The sequence below is a fragment of the Haliaeetus leucocephalus genome, unplaced genomic scaffold (genome assembly GCF_000737465.1).
Source record: "Haliaeetus leucocephalus isolate CR32 unplaced genomic scaffold, Haliaeetus_leucocephalus-4.0 Scaffold284, whole genome shotgun sequence".
In the NCBI taxonomy this organism is placed as follows: Eukaryota; Metazoa; Chordata; class Aves; order Accipitriformes; family Accipitridae; genus Haliaeetus; species Haliaeetus leucocephalus.
In genome coordinates this window covers 6,808,531-6,816,345 of record NW_010972720.1, presented here as the reverse complement: position 1 = coordinate 6,816,345, position 7,815 = coordinate 6,808,531, and the positions used below count along the sequence as shown (strand labels likewise).

Genomic DNA, 7,815 nt, shown 5'->3' with positions numbered 1-7,815 from the left:
GCCGCCGCCGCTCCCCTCGGGCTGCCTCTCTGGGGCTGCGGGGTTTTCCCTTCCGCCCCGCGGTGGGATCAGCGTGCCCTGGAGCCGGCTTGGCTTCCCCTCGGCACAAAAGCCCTCGGGAAGGCGCAGCAGCCGGCCGTCCCCGGCCTCCCCCCGGCGCTGCGGCAGCCCCGGCTGGCAGGGCATTGTTCCGGCTCCGGCGCTGCCCTCTGCCCCGGCACGGCCCGGCCCGGCACGGCCCGGGGTAAACAACTGGGGCCGCAGGGTGGTCGCCGCGGCCGGCCCCCGCTGCCGGCGAAGCAACCCGCTGCGCCGGCCGGCCGCTCGGCCGAGCAGCAGGTAGCAGCAGGCTGGGCAGCGCAGTGCTGCGTGTTAACCCGAGGGCTTTCACGTTCGGTCGCTGGACCTTGTCTTCAAGTGGGTTGTGCTTGCGGGCATCGGTGCAGCGTGTACTTGAAGCAGCTTTTTGAATGCAGCGTGGAGTTGAAGCAGCTTTTTTTTTTTTTTAAAGCAGTTGAGAGCGCATATGGAAATGTAGTGTGAGGCAAACTGGCCTAAAATGGAAGGTTGAGTGACTTTGACTTTGCAGGCCTCCCCTCTGCTGTTAGGTAGGACTTGCAGTGCTACAGCGCAGCGATTTAGCCTGGTTTACGCGATGCTTTTGTTCTGGGATGCATACACTTCTCGTTCCTGTTGAACAGGAATTGCAACACTTAAAGCCTTCTGAGTTTCCAAAGGGCATGTCTGTGAGCTGTCTGGGGTATTATAGACACCCTCTTGGACCTAGCAATCCATCTAAACATATGCCTGGCTTGGGTTAGAGTCCAAGATATGATGGTCAGGTCCTGTGATAGGAAAGAGTGACATCTAAAGAAACTGCTATTGAAATCCCATGGTTCTATATCTGTACCTGTACTGCAGAGCTTCATGTGGTGTTAACAGATTTGTTTCATCCACAGTGCTTTACAGGGAACCATGGGGTCTCCTGAGCCCGCTCAGGAGCGTTTGTATTCGCCTCTGCTTTGGAATGTGCTCTCAAACTCACAAGCTGAGATCTCTCAGCTCAAGAGATTTGGATCAGATTTCTTGGATCAAGAAATTCTGAGTGTAAGAAGGCATTGAGTTTACTGAAAAATACCTTTCTTTTCCTCTTGTAACAATAGCAATGTTAATAACGCAAAAACCGAAATACAAAGTTTCTAGTAGAACCATACTGTTGCTGCCTGATTCTTTAAAGACCAAGGATATCTAGCTTGCTCGTATCAGAATACGAGGATGGCTGATGGGGGACATCTAAAGCTTGTAATTACAAGTAGCTGTTGTGCGTAGTGTACTCAAATCAAGGTCTTGAGCAAATGGCCTTAGCCTATTCTGAGGACTGCATGACTGTAGTGAATTTAAAAGGTGGCTTCTAAATTTGGAAAATGCTGTTTTACAACTACAAATCAGCCAACATGAGGCTGAAAGTAAGTCTTCAGTTCTTGAAAAGCAAACCCACAAGTAGCCTGTTGCTTCAAGGGCCAGTACAAGGTTGGTATCAGTGGAAAAACAAAACCAGTAATTCAAAATGGAAGGAAAGACAACTTTGAAATAGTTATCTGGATAAGTGACTCTCCTGTTTCTTGAGTAAAGTCTCTGTAGCTGCTTCTCCTACCTCATTGCTCTGCTAGAAATGAATGCTGCATGGGATTTTTTTGAGGAGTTAGAGGTGGGTTACACCTTCTCTGTCCTGGGTGTGTTGTTCTCCGGTGGGGAAGAGTAAACCATTTCTTCTCTCTCTCTTTCCCTTCCAAGAAGACAACACTTTGACTAATGTGAGCAATAGAAGGTAGTAGTAGGTTTTTGAGTTTTGTTTTTTTCTAAATCTTGGTAATACAGTTGATTGAAATGGGTAGACTCAAAAAGGCTAATGGCACAAAATTTTTCAAATGTGCAGCAGAGAGGGGGAGAGAGATTCTGGCCCAAGGGTATATATTGCTTGGTAAATTGGGCTTCTGGTAGTCTTGTGAATAGATTGCCTGCCATATCCTACTTCCCTGCTGTGATAAATTACAAGCTCAGATATGTTAAATATTTTAATATGTTAAATATAACCAGTGGTAACTCCCCAGAAATCCTCACATATAAGAGGGAAGACAGTTTGTTCATTGGTAAATGGCTTTGCGTGAGAGTTTACAATGCCTTGTGGCTCAAGGTAGTACTGCTGTACAGCATTGACCTTTACAGGCGGTAGGCTGAACCCTGGCTGCGGATGAGGGGCTTGCATTTCTGTAGATCCTGCCTGACTCCTGAAACAAGGACACTTGGTAACACAAAGCTTCTGCTCTCTCTTGCTGCCTTTCATGTTGGGAGTTACTCATGTACAGAGAGTAAAATATGATAGTAAAATATTATTTTTGGTTAGGATTTGAATCTTAGTACTACTGGTAGTTTGTCCAAAACAGACTGAAAACAGCTTGCATGGTTTTATAGCGATACAGAGGGAAAATGTTTGTTTTGTTTTTTGTAGTTGGACTGTTTAAGGCTTATAGCAGAAGTGCGTGATGTCCTGTTTGCAGAAGAGGATTTCTGGCTTTTTGTATGAATTATTGTTCTTAAGCCCAGAACTCTTAAGCTTTTTAGTTCCATACTGTATGTGCCTTGTTTTGAAAACTCAGAGGAGATACATGGATGCCTTAATACCTGAGGTCAAGAGTTTGCTTGATTGATCATACTTTCTTGTGAAGCTGGTGTTGGGAGGACACTCAGCGAACCAATTGCTTCTTTTAAGTACTTACAGTCTCATAGTGTTATGGGTTATGTTTTTTTAAAACAACCTTCTGAATGTAAACGCTATCTAGTGTGATGCAACGTGGCTTAGTGTGCCAGACCCAGGTTGCCTTCTGGTAGACTTCAGGTGACAGAAGTATGAGTAAGAAACTCATTCTTGCAGAGTCTCAGGTGAGCACTTGAAGCATGTGTTAACTTGATGTTGCAGACTGGGCTTTCTGAATAGTAGCCTTTTCCTGTGAGGAGTAGAATGAATAAGTTGGTATGACCTACTCAAGCTGTTAATGCCACAAGAAAGCTGCTGGTTTGTAGCAATTTGCTTCTGTAGGGCGATTTTCTTCTGAATTGTATTTGGATTGAGTTTAAATTAACGGAGTAGTGCCATGATGTACTTGTAAATCAGAGTTGTAGGGATGCAATTCTAATGGATAGTAATTCAGGCTACAAAATAGATATTTGTAAGCGTCTTCTGTGGTCTTTGAAGATGAGAAACTGATAAGACTGTTTAGTAACACATTGCATGTGTATAGGCATGGATCAAAGGAAATTTAAATCGATCACTCTTGAAGGTTTTAGTGGGAAGTATTGGTTTTCCTTTGTATACAGGGTTACCAAGTGCTCCTGGAGGACTGTAATTGCACAAAAGGCATTGAGCAGATTCTTGTCATGTGGCTCAGCTCCTGAACTTGAATAAACTCCAGTGACCTCATTGGTGTGCACTCAGATTACTTGTTGGACATCATTAAGAGGCAAGAATCCAGGTTTTGTTCCATTTGATTGCAAGAGGATTGCAGCCAAATGGCTGAGGACAGGGCTGTGACTTTCCTTGTAGATGAGGACAGAGCCTTGACACATCAGTATCAGATGTATTGCTCCTTAAAGGTTGCAGCCAGAGTCTTAACTTTAGTTGCAGTTTATGAAGTAAATCACGATGGCCCAACCAGTGGGGCTGAATCCAGCTTGTAGCCTGCTTCCCTCTGGTCCTGCCTTGTCCCAAATGCAGGAATAGAAACTGAACCTGCAGAGGCAACGTGAACCCACTGCATGATGCCCTGTGGTTGTTCAGAGCCAGACTGGGGGGTTGAAGGGGGGGTCAGAGGTGAATATTAAGGACCAGACCTGCTAGTTCTTCTCTGTGCGTGGGAGGGGTTCCTCACTAACAGCTTTTTACTTCTTCCCTCTTTACTTTTGCAGGAAAGTCAATCTGTCAGTTCCTGCTTTAAAAGGAGGGTTCATAGCTCTGAAGCCTGGCTGGGTGATCCAGGTGATTCTGGGTAAGATGAGATATTAAGTTCTTTTAGTAGGGAGTGTGGGGGTGTAGGTGGAGGAAGAGGAGGGCAGAGTAGTGGATTAGACAGTTCAACAGTACTTGGTTTGTTCAGGAAAGTCCTTTGTGGCTAAGGAGAGGCTGTCACGTCATGCATGGCATGACATGACAAGCTGCACCGCAGGAGACATCTTGCTGTCGTATTCATGTTATACAAAGCTTAAACTGAGGATTCTCCTTCAGGTCTCAATTACCTATGCTCCTGTGCTGTATCTTGAGGGTGGTTGTGGTTTCCTTCCTGGTTACAGTTTGGCTCTGTCACAGGTGGTTGCAAGACCTCTGTCCAGTTACTGCTGTGACTGCAGGGCAGGGGGAGGAAATCCTGGGATGAGTTGCATGCAGTGTTTGGAGATGCATGCTTAAGGTGTAGTATTACAACAGTCCATCCCTTTCCCCAGCTGTGCTGTCTTGTTTCCTTCTGGGAGCCAATCTGTTCATCCAGACAAGAGTTGATCTAGCTGAGAACTAGCATCAGAACTAACCCAGGAAAATGGTGTTTGCCAGCTCACCTCCCTATTGTGACTGCGCAACAAATGAGTGCCTGGCCAGCACAGAGAGGGTTGTGGGAGCATGTATCTGGGACAGGTTGGACTGACTCAATTTAAGCTGATTGTAAATGCACTCTGAGATTAGGATTATGTATTTTATTCGGACAAAAGGATTTCTCTTGTTAATAGCCAAAGCTATTTGTTGCACCCTCTTTTATACTCAATAAAGGAACTATAACATGATTCTGCACTTGCTCTTTCAAAGGATGAGTGGAGAAAGGCTTAACTAAAACAAGAGATTCGTGGGAGCTGTGCAGTTTAACCTGTAATAGTAAGAAAACCACAAACTGCAATGGCAAGTAGCTATCAGGATAACTCAAAGGTATATGGGTGGCTGATCCCCTGTTCCAGCGTATCATAGTGAAAACATCTTAGTGTCATATTGCTCATAAGAGATAGGCAACTTGTCTTGTAGCTTTCTCCTGCCTGCAAGGGTCTGTAGAAATAACACAGCTACTTCTTTTACACAATGTGGTGGACCTGCCTTTAAGGCAGGCCACTGCAGTGCTAGTGTGCCATTATCTAAATATGAGGATAGAGAGGAAGAGAGGCCATTGCTATTTGGGGTTGTTTTCTTTGCAATACAGAAGCTGACGGCTGCTCTCGTGTTCTCTTCCATTGCACTCGAACGATGTCTGGCTATGGATAGACAATAGGCAGGCTGCTGCCCGCTGTAAATAGCCCATTGTACGCCGAGAGTAGGAGCAGCAAAGAACGGCAGAGTCCTGCCAACTTGGGTCGTTGCCTTGAGATACTGGCTCTGCTGTAAAGAATGAGTCTTGGGTGCTGCGGGGTGTGTGTGTGAGCAGAGAGAGCTGGCTTTGTCTGAGCTGTCCAGAACTCCTTAACCGAATTGATACGAGTTCGGAGGGATACTTTCATGGGCTAGATTTTGGGAACTGCTGTTCCTGTGGAGGTGGCCGGGACAGCTAATTATCTCTGAAGCAGTTTTGCCCTGTTATTAAGAGCACTTTCCTGTATCTGGTATTGTTTCTAAACTTAAAAGCAAACAAAGGTCTACTCGTTGCATTGAGGAAAAAGTGCTTTTGACCTCAAAAGTTGCCCATGCTGCTTCAAGTTTTTTGCTACATGTAGCAACCTGAGTATCACAGACTGGTACTTCCCTCATCCCGGATCTTCTTCCTTTGGGTCTCCAGCTGTGACTTCTAATCATTTGCTATGTCCTGTCTTGCACAGGGGCTGAGTTTCTGAGTCTGTTCCTTGTGATCCAGATTGCATGAGAAACAACTGCAGGACCTGAGTTTGGCTTTTTTGCTTGTCTTGAGTGAGCAGACTTAGCTGGGTCCTTCCTTGAGGAAAAGGAGTGAAAGACAGATCCTAGCTCCACTAGGAAGATCTTTGTACCTCAATCTAAAGGCTCTAAACTGCTCTCCTTGGTCATGGTAAAGACCCTGGATGTCTGATGTGAATGGAGCATAAGCCAAGTAAATACTGAGATGGATCAAAGAAGGCTGGGAGGCAGTGAAGCCTCCTTTCTTGATGGGGCATATTTGGATGCATATGTTAAGAACATGAATTTATTCTTCTTGCATCTGTCTTTGTCTTAAATACAGAAAACAAGAGTTGATAAAGTGTTAAAGCTAGGAATTGCTTAGTCTTGCAGAAAACTCCGTCCTAACCTTGTTTTTTGTGCTGATGAGGCAGAAGGTGTAATAAAAAAATGTCATCCCTCAATATAAACCTAAGCAGTAAAATGTTTCATTATAACTGATAACTTGCAGTATAACTGCTCAAAAAAGGTTTTATGTTACAGGCTGTTCTACAAACAACTGGTCAAAGAAATGAAAAGTAGTGGTGTGTATCTCTTCTCTTCACCTAGGCTCAAATCACAGCAGCTCCTTGACTACAATGGGACTCATGTGAAGGAAATTATCATGTTTACTTCAGTTCTTGTTAGCTGTAATGGCACCACAGCCTTCTGAAAAAGTAACTCTAATTACATTGCATTCCTAAATCATATAGTGTGTGTGCAGGACACATCATGACTAATGCAGAGAGGTCAAAGGTGCTTATTGTGGGGCTTGAGGAGGAGAGAGCTAAGCTTGCTCTTAGCCCTTATGTACATTATAGCCCCCTTTTCCTAGTTTCATAATTTGGTGTCTATGATGTACACAAAATGAACTAGTAAGCCAAGGCTTCCTTGTTGGAATGAGTTTTTATTCTTACTGTTCATCTGTGTATATTAAAACTTAAGAGGTAGCTTTCATGCCTGCAATGCTAATGAGCATGATTTGATGCATAAAAAGCAACAGCATGGTAATACTAAGTATTAAGTCATTAATTAATTTTTTTAATCTCTTTATGCCAATGGAAGATGAAGAAGTTCCTCGTTAATATATTCAGTTCTTCTCTACCTTCCATCATAGCTCTGGATTTTGAGTATAGTCTGCTGTGTATCACAATGCAAATAACCAAAAGGCATTTCTGTGTTGTGCACTGCATATCTAGGTGATGCAGCCCTGTACCCTGAGGCTATGCCATAAAAGAAAAGGGCGGGGGCTGAGGGAGAGGGCAGTGCCTGCAGGCTGGGAGTGCTCCGTGGGTCCCGCACCCTTCCAGAGATGGAACTTGATTCCATCCTGACACTGCCCCCATCCGTGACCTTACTTCAGCCTGTCCTTCTGCTAGCATTGAGAAACCATGGGGCCCTTTGAACTAACTTCATGGCTTTTTTGGTCTCTCTAGCAAATCCTTGTCCAAATACTGGTTAGACTTGTTGTGAACTAGACAACTCTTGGGCTGCCTGGCTGAATAACTGACTGCAGCAGTAAAGATTTCAAGGGCAGACTGTAAACTAGAGATTTTCCTGTAGAAATATGAAATCTTAGCCTGGTATGGTTGGTTTTAAAACTAATAAGCATATAATTCTGCCTGTTTGGATTTCAGCGTCTCCTACGCTGCCATCCTGCAGCGGTGTATTGTTACACAGTACGTTCTAGCTGTTTAAACGCCTATTTTGACATTCTTTAGGTCCTTTGTTTGATTTTATTGTCCGTAGGAAATGGCTGGACCTAAATTACCTGAGTAAATGCGTCTCAGCTCTTGGAGCAAGCCGGGGAAGTGTGGCTTCCCCCCACCCCACCCTGGCAGGGGCCATTGTCAGCCCTCCCTGGGTGGCGGGAGGCTGAGCCGGTGGCAGGCGCCTGTGAG

The 7,815-nt window shown here is 44.9% G+C and overlaps 1 protein-coding gene across 1 annotated transcript in view; it reads left to right on the top strand.

Annotated features, from left to right (window-relative positions):
- The first annotated feature begins 3,961 nt into the window (after positions 1-3,961).
- Positions 3,962-7,815, top strand: part of ACSL1 (acyl-CoA synthetase long-chain family member 1) — a 36,545-nt gene continuing 32,691 nt past the window's right edge. Inside the window, exon 1 of the mRNA XM_010570007.1 lies at positions 3,962-4,043. The gene's annotated coding sequence lies outside the window, so the exon portion shown is untranslated. The remainder of the gene's footprint in view (positions 4,044-7,815) is intronic.